This window comes from Ambystoma mexicanum, unplaced genomic scaffold, assembly GCF_040938575.1.
Source record: "Ambystoma mexicanum isolate Mex_15411 unplaced genomic scaffold, UKY_AmexF1_1 Mex_scaf48, whole genome shotgun sequence".
NCBI lineage: Eukaryota > Metazoa > Chordata > Amphibia > Caudata > Ambystomatidae > Ambystoma > Ambystoma mexicanum.
The window spans coordinates 1,777,610-1,786,747 of record NW_027182464.1 but is presented as its reverse complement, the minus strand read 5'-3'; the positions used below and the strand labels follow the sequence as shown (position 1 = coordinate 1,786,747).

General features: G+C 43.8%; 1 non-coding gene across 1 annotated transcript; it reads right to left on the bottom strand.

Annotated features, from left to right (window-relative positions):
* Positions 1-4,981: 4,981 nt before the first annotated feature.
* LOC138560771 (U6 spliceosomal RNA) lies at positions 4,982-5,088 on the bottom strand. Its single transcript, XR_011299237.1, has one exon. It is a non-coding gene; the product is annotated as a U6 spliceosomal RNA (small nuclear RNA).
* Between the last annotated feature and the right edge of the window lie 4,050 nt (positions 5,089-9,138).

Below are 9,138 nucleotides of genomic sequence, written 5' to 3'. Positions count from 1 at the left end.
ACAAGGCAAAAACAGGAGGTGGCTTAAGGAGTCAGCACCAGAGGCTGTCCGATTGAGCCCTGTAAGCAACAGATGTTGGACCATCCTATAAAGGATTCTGAGGCTGATTTCAATTTTAACTTTGCTGCTGATTTAAGGATTGCTCAACCTTCGACCCACGTCTAGTTTGCTTGGATAAGCCCTGGAAATCTTTTACAGCTTGTACTGGTGGGAGATGATGTGACTTTATCAACTGCAACGGGATATGAGGCATGTGTGCCACAAAAAGCAGGTCTAGGATTTTTTTATAAGAAAGCCGCTTTAAGAAGGGAACTTTGGGCAACCCCACTGAGAGCAAAAGTATTACACAAAAGGTAAGGGGGTCAGTGGGTCAACTGATACAATAAACTAACTCACAGTCAAATGTGCTAAGTCCAAATACTACCTGTTTCTACATTTTCCAGGCTTTTTGTCTCATTTCTTAACAGATCCATTCCTATGTACCTCTGTGCTTTCAACAGAGTTTTCATTGTAAGGGAGGGACATACAGTATACCTTAAACATTCCTGGGCAGGGAAGACTCTATGTAAAAGCAAGAGTAGCAGACAGCTTAAAAGAATCATCAGCAGGACCCTCTAGATCTTCCCCAAAAAACATAACATTATTTCTCTGCATGCATGTGCGTTGAACAGCGCAAGTAGTTTGGTTAATGTCAGTGGATAAATGTCACTTTCCCACAGCGCAGAACAAAATCACTTGTACAGGCCCCTTCTGCAAAAGCATTACCACTGTAGAAAGCAGTGAAGGCGAGGCAGTGTGCAGTCACCTCCGACACTTCCCTCCTCTGATCGGCCACGATCGGCCAAGGACCTCTCTATGAGAGCTGAGGGTGGAATTTTCTGGACCTCTGTAACTTGGGGAGACATGGCAAAAGGGATCCTCAATCAACAGCTCAGCCTTTGCTTTGTGGCCTGTCCGTATATATCTGTTCTCCAAATTACCTGCCGCTGCCCAGGTGTCAGCTGGTGAGATGGAATGACCTCCCAGGTAGGATCCTGGCAGATGATTTGCATAGGCAAACCCCCTCGCTCTCTTTCTTACCCCTGCTTACTCCACAGTAGCAAGTATCTGGGCAAAATATAGTGGTCGAGGTAGGGTAGCAGTAACTAGCAACTCTGAGAAAGTAAATCTGGGGAGCTTGGCGACTTGTGGGGAACAACTGCAGAGCTCATCTCCCAGAACTTTGTGGCACGGGGAGAAGGTCTGTGGGATTTCAGTAACTTGGAGACATGCAACCTGGTCGGGAGTGCTTCAGGTCTCCTTCCTTGCATGTTCCAAGCAACTCAACAAAGCATCAACAGGCTGCCATGCCAGCCACAGAGCCCCTTTCCACATGATTAAAAGCCTAAAATCTTTTCCATGCAAACACATAGCCACCGAAAACCATATTTTCTTTGTTTTCTCTCTCTCTGTCTCTCTCTCCTCCCTCCCTCCCTCCCTCCTTCCCATCCCCCATAACCCCCCCCTCCCTCTTCCTCTCCCTACCATTCATTTTAAGTTTTCCTGCACTGCAGCACATTGTGACAATGGTATTTCACAATCGGACTGTTTGAAAGTTACAGAAATAAAAAAAGAATTAACCAACTAAAAGCAGCCAAATCCGGAGTACACTGCTAAGCCACAATTAAAGATTAAGGCCTAGAAGCAAGTAAAGCTGTAGTTCAGAGCGATGTTTGCAAATAGCTCCTTAAAGCAGTTGACGCTGGAGTGCACAACAAGAGGAAAAGTGATAATACTCAGTTTGGTAGAATGGGATAAAAAACAAAAGCAGCGTGCCACTTCTAAAAGTACAAGTCAAGAAATTGAAGGAGATGGGGCTGTTCATTCAGTCAATAGGACTCACAAGTAAAAGTCTCCCGAGGCATTAGTGTTGAATTTGGCCCAAAATGTATTGTGTTGTCGTGTATTATGTATGAAAATACAATTTCAATCTTCATTAAAAAAAGATGTATTAAAAAATAAATACTTGCAGATTAAGAAAGTTTCTGTCCTGTCGTGTGCCAAAAATAGTGAATGCTTTACGAATGTGCGTGTCATCCTTTGAAGCAGGGGCCAATTCTATTTTCCCATTTTCATTCCAATATTAGTACATGTTTTGCTGAGGTACATAGGAATGGATCTGTTAAGAAATGAAACAAAAAGCCTGGAAAAATGTTGAAACAGGTAGGATTTGGACTTACAATAAACAGACTCACAGTCAGATGTGCTATCCCTTGACCCACTGACCCGCTTACCTTTTGTGTAATCCTTTTGCTCTCAGCAGTGTTGTCCAAAGTTCCCTACTTAAAGAGACTTTCTTATAAAAAAAGATCCTAGACATGTTTTTTATGGCCCACATGCCTCATATCCCGTTGCTCTTGATAAACTCACATCATCTCCCACCAATACAAGCTGTAAAAGATGTCAAGGGCATAGCCAAGGAAATTAGACGTGGGCCGAAGGTTGAGCAATCCTTAAATCAGCAGCAAAAATAACATTGAAATCAGCTTCAGAATCTCTTAAAGGATGGGCCAACACTGGTTGCTTGCAGGGCGCAATCGGGCTGACGCCTTAAGGCAAGCGCAAAGGGAGAGCCAACCAAACCATTGATTAGGACCTCTGGACTTTCTGCTCTTTAACATAAGGACATTTGATATGGCAAACGTTTGACCAAACACCATTTAGATGTCGGATGGTATGGAATTAAGCGGCAAACAGCAATACATCAGCATTCTTTGCTGCTTTATTGATCTGGTCCTAAAGGGTTTGGTTTAATGCCAATTATATTTAAAGATAAAAAGATTCATGCTCAACGGTGCTTGCAAATCGACACCCCTCTCCCCATCACGATGGCTGGGTGATGCAAGAGTGAGAGCATCACAGCAGACCCAGAGACATGAGAAACACTCTGTACCTCTGAGTGCATGTGGGCCCATGGCTGGATCAAGGACAAGGCAAGAATAGGAGATGGCTTAAGGTGTCAGCACCCAGGCTGCCCCATTGCGCACTGCCAGCAACAGATGTTGGACCATCCTTTAAGAGATTCTGAGGCTTATTTCAATGTTAACTTTGCTGCTGATTAAAGGATTGCTCAACCTTCGACCCGCGTCTAGTTTGCTTGGCTAAGCCCTGAAAATCTTTTACAGCTTGTATTGGTGGGAGATGATGTGAGTTTATCAAGAGCAACGGGATATGAGGCATGTGTGCCACAAAATGCAGGTCTATGATCTTTTATTTGAAAGCCACTTTGGAAAACCCTACTGAGAACAAAAGGATTACACAAAAGGAAAGGGGGTCAGGGGGGCAAGGGATAGCACATCTGAATGTGAGTCATTTAATTGTAAGTCCAAATCCTACGCGTTTCGACATTTTTCCAGGCTTTTTGTTTCAGTTCTTAACAGATCCACTCCTATGTACCTCTGTGCTTTCAACAGAGTTTTCATTGTAATGGAGGGACATACAGTATGCCTTAAACATGCCTGGGCAGGGAAGACTATGTAAAAGCAAGAGTAGCAGACAGCTTAATAAATCATCAGCAGGACCCTCTAGACCTTCCCCAAAAAACATAACATGATTTCTATGCATGTATGTGCGTTGAACAGCACAAGTAATTTGGTTAATGTCAGTGGATAAATGTCACTTTCCCACAGCGCAGACAAAATCACTTGTACAGGCCCCTTCTGCAAAAGCATTACCGCTGTAGAAAGCAGTGAAAAGGTGAGGCAGTGTGCAGTCCCCCCACCCCCGACCCTGATCGGCCACGATCGGCCAAGGACCTCTCTATAAGAGCTGAGGGTGGAATTTTTCTGGACCTCAGTAACTTAGGGAGACATGGCTAAAGGGATCCTCAATCAACGGCCCAGCTTTTGCTCTGTGGCCTGTCCGAATATGTCTGTTCTCCAAATTACCTGCCGCTGCCCAGGTGTCAGATGGTGAGATGGAATGACCTCCCAGGAAGCATACTGGCAGATGATTTGCATAGGCACACCCCCTCTCCCTCTCTCTTAGCCCTGCTTACTCCACAGTAGCAAGTATCTGGGGAAAATATAGTGGTCGAGGTGGGGTAGCAGTAACTAGCAACTCTGAGAAAGTAAATCTGGGACACTTGGCGACCTGTGGGGAACAACTGCAGAGCTCAGTGCCCAGAAGTTTGTGGCACAGGGAGGAGGTCTGTTGGATTTCAGTAACTTGGAGACATGCAACCTGGTCGGGAGTGCTTCAGGTCTCCTTCCTTGCATGTTCCAAGCAACTCAACAAAGCATCAACAGGCTGAGATACCAACCACAGAGCCCCTTTCCACTTGATTAAAAGGCTAAAATCTTTTCCATGCAAATACATAGCCCCCAAATACCATATTTTCTTTGTTTTCTCTCTCTCTCCTCCCTGTCTCCTACCCTCGCAAAGCACTCTCTCTTCCCCCCAGCCCCTCTCCCTCTCCCTACCATTAATTTTAAGTTTTCATGCACTGCAGCACATTGTGGCAATGGTATTTCACAATGGGACTGTTTGAAAGTTACAGAAATCAAAAAAGAAATCAACCAACTAAAAGCAGCCAAACCCGGAGTACACTGCTCAGCCCCATTTAAAGATTAAGGCCCAGAAGCAAGTAAAGCTGTAGTTCAGAGCGATATTTGCAAATAGCACCTTAAAGCAGTTTACGCTGGAGTGCACAACAAGGGGGAAAGTGATAATACTGAGTTTGGTAGAATGGGATAAAAAAAAACAAAAGAAGCGTGCCACTTGTAAAAGTACAAGTCAAGAAATTGAAGGGGACGGGGCTGTTCATTCAGTCAAGAGGACTCACAAGTAAAAGGCTCCTGAGGCATTAGTGTTGAATTTGGCGCAAAATGCATTGTGTTGTCGTGTAATATGAATGAACATACAATTTCAATCTTCAATAAAGAAAGATCTATTAAAAAATCAACACTTGCAAATTAAGAAAGTTTCTGTCCAGTCATGTTCCAAAAATAGTGAATGCTTTACGAATGTGCGTGTCATCCTTTAGAGCAGGGGCCGATTTAAATTTCCCATTATCATTCCAATATTAGTACATGTGTTGCAGAAGCAAGCGCAAAGGGAGAGTCAATCAAACCATTGATTAGGACCTCTGGTCAAAGGTTTGCCATACCAAATGTCCTTATTTCAGAGGGCAGAAAGTCCAAACACCATTTAGATATCGGGTGGTATGAAATGAAGAGGCAAACAACAACGAATAAGCATTCTTTGCTGCTGTATTGATCTGGCCCTAAAGGGTTTTAGTTTAATGCCAATTATATTTAAAGATATAAAGATTAATGGTCCAGGGTGCTTGCAAAATGAAAACCCCCTCCCCATCACAATGGCTGGGTCATACAAGCCTGAGAGCATCACAATAGACCCAATAGACATGAGAAAAACTCGGTACCTCTGAGTGTATGTGGGCCCATGGCTGTATCAAGGACAAGGCAAAAACAGGAGGTGGCTTAAGGAGTCAGCACCAGAGGCTGTCCGATTGAGCCCTGTAAGCAACAGATGTTGGACCATCCTATAAAGGATTCTGAGGCTGATTTCAATTTTAACTTTGCTGCTGATTTAAGGATTGCTCAACCTTCGACCCACGTCTAGTTTGCTTGGATAAGCCCTGGAAATCTTTTACAGCTTGTACTGGTGGGAGATGATGTGACTTTATCAACTGCAACGGGATATGAGGCATGTGTGCCACAAAAAGCAGGTCTAGGATTTTTTTATAAGAAAGCCGCTTTAAGAAGGGAACTTTGGGCAACCCCACTGAGAGCAAAAGTATTACACAAAAGGTAAGGGGGTCAGTGGGTCAACTGATACAATAAACTAACTCACAGTCAAATGTGCTAAGTCCAAATACTACCTGTTTCTACATTTTCCAGGCTTTTTGTCTCATTTCTTAACAGATCCATTCCTATGTACCTCTGTGCTTTCAACAGAGTTTTCATTGTAAGGGAGGGACATACAGTATACCTTAAACATTCCTGGGCAGGGAAGACTCTATGTAAAAGCAAGAGTAGCAGACAGCTTAAAAGAATCATCAGCAGGACCCTCTAGATCTTCCCCAAAAAACATAACATTATTTCTCTGCATGCATGTGCGTTGAACAGCGCAAGTAGTTTGGTTAATGTCAGTGGATAAATGTCACTTTCCCACAGCGCAGAACAAAATCACTTGTACAGGCCCCTTCTGCAAAAGCATTACCACTGTAGAAAGCAGTGAAGGTGAGGCAGTGTGCAGTCACCTCCGACACTTCCCTCCTCTGATCGGCCACGATCGGCCAAGGACCTCTCTATGAGAGCTGAGGGTGGAATTTTCTGGACCTCTGTAACTTGGGGAGACATGGCAAAAGGGATCCTCAATCAACAGCTCAGCCTTTGCTTTGTGGCCTGTCCGTATATATCTGTTCTCCAAATTACCTGCCGCTGCCCAGGTGTCAGCTGGTGAGATGGAATGACCTCCCAGGTAGGATCCTGGCAGATGATTTGCATAGGCAAACCCCCTCGCTCTCTTTCTTACCCCTGCTTACTCCACAGTAGCAAGTATCTGGGCAAAATATAGTGGTCGAGGTAGGGTAGCAGTAACTAGCAACTCTGAGAAAGAAAATCTGGGGAGCTTGGCGACTTGTGGGGAACAACTGCAGAGCTCATCTCCCAGAACTTTGTGGCACGGGGAGAAGGTCTGTGGGATTTCAGTAACTTGGAGACATGCAACCTGGTCGGGAGTGCTTCAGGTCTCCTTCCTTGCATGTTCCAAGCAACTCAACAAAGCATCAACAGGCTGCCATGCCAGCCACAGAGCCCCTTTCCACATGATTAAAAGCCTAAAATCTTTTCCATGCAAACACATAGCCACCGAAAACCATATTTTCTTTGTTTTCTCTCTCTCTGTCTCTCTCTCCTCCCTCCCTCCCTCCCTCCTTCCCATCCCCCATAACCCCCCCTCCCTCTTCCTCTCCCTACCATTCATTTTAAGTTTTCCTGCACTGCAGCACATTGTGACAATGGTATTTCACAATCGGACTGTTTGAAAGTTACAGAAATAAAAAAAGAATTAACCAACTAAAAGCAGCCAAATCCGGAGTACACTGCTAAGCCACAATTAAAGATTAAGGCCTAGAAGCAAGTAAAGCTGTAGTTCAGAGCGATGTTTGCAAATAGCTCCTTAAAGCAGTTGACGCTGGAGTGCACAACAAGAGGAAAAGTGATAATACTCAGTTTGGTAGAATGGGATAAAAAACAAAAGCAGCGTGCCACTTCTAAAAGTACAAGTCAAGAAATTGAAGGAGATGGGGCTGTTCATTCAGTCAATAGGACTCACAAGTAAAAGTCTCCCGAGGCATTAGTGTTGAATTTGGCCCAAAATGTATTGTGTTGTCGTGTATTATGTATGAAAATACAATTTCAATCTTCATTAAAAAAAGATGTATTAAAAAATAAATACTTGCAGATTAAGAAAGTTTCTGTCCTGTCGTGTGCCAAAAATAGTGAATGCTTTACGAATGTGCGTGTCATCCTTTGAAGCAGGGGCCAATTCTATTTTCCCATTTTCATTCCAATATTAGTACATGTTTTGCTGAGGTACATAGGAATGGATCTGTTAAGAAATGAAACAAAAAGCCTGGAAAAATGTTGAAACAGGTAGGATTTGGACTTACAATAAACGGACTCACAGTCAGATGTGCTATCCCTTGACCCACTGACCCGCTTACCTTTTGTGTAATCCTTTTGCTCTCAGCAGTGTTGTCCAAAGTTCCCTACTTAAAGAGACTTTCTTATAAAAAAAGATCCTAGACATGTTTTTTATGGCCCACATGCCTCATATCCCGTTGCTCTTGATAAACTCACATCATCTCCCACCAATACAAGCTGTAAAAGATGTCAAGGGCATAGCCAAGGAAATTAGACGTGGGCCGAAGGTTGAGCAATCCTTAAATCAGCAGCAAAAATAACATTGAAATCAGCTTCAGAATCTCTTAAAGGATGGGCCAACACTGGTTGCTTGCAGGGCGCAATCGGGCTGACGCCTTAAGGCAAGCGCAAAGGGAGAGCCAACCAAACCATTGATTAGGACCTCTGGACTTTCTGCTCTTTAACATAAGGACATTTGATATGGCAAACGTTTGACCAAACACCATTTAGATGTCGGATGGTATGGAATTAAGCGGCAAACAGCAATACATCAGCATTCTTTGCTGCTTTATTGATCTGGTCCTAAAGGGTTTGGTTTAATGCCAATTATATTTAAAGATAAAAAGATTCATGCTCAACGGTGCTTGCAAATCGACACCCCTCTCCCCATCACGATGGCTGGGTGATGCAAGAGTGAGAGCATCACAGCAGACCCAGAGACATGAGAAACACTCTGTACCTCTGAGTGCATGTGGGCCCATGGCTGGATCAAGGACAAGGCAAGAATAGGAGATGGCTTAAGGTGTCAGCACCCAGGCTGCCCCATTGCGCACTGCCAGCAACAGATGTTGGACCATCCTTTAAGAGATTCTGAGGCTTATTTCAATGTTAACTTTGCTGCTGATTAAAGGATTGCTCAACCTTCGACCCGCGTCTAGTTTGCTTGGCTAAGCCCTGAAAATCTTTTACAGCTTGTATTGGTGGGAGATGATGTGAGTTTATCAAGAGCAACGGGATATGAGGCATGTGTGCCACAAAATGCAGGTCTATGATCTTTTATTTGAAAGCCACTTTGGAAAACCCTACTGAGAACAAAAGGATTACACAAAAGGAAAGGGGGTCAGGGGGGCAAGGGATAGCACATCTGAATGTGAGTCATTTAATTGTAAGTCCAAATCCTACGCGTTTCGACATTTTTCCAGGCTTTTTGTTTCAGTTCTTAACAGATCCACTCCTATGTACCTCTGTGCTTTCAACAGAGTTTTCATTGTAATGGAGGGACATACAGTATGCCTTAAACATGCCTGGGCAGGGAAGACTATGTAAAAGCAAGAGTAGCAGACAGCTTAATAAATCATCAGCAGGACCCTCTAGACCTTCCCCAAAAAACATAACATGATTTCTATGCATGTATGTGCGTTGAACAGCACAAGTAATTTGGTTAATGTCAGTGGATAAATGTCACTTTCCCACAGCGCAGACAAAATCA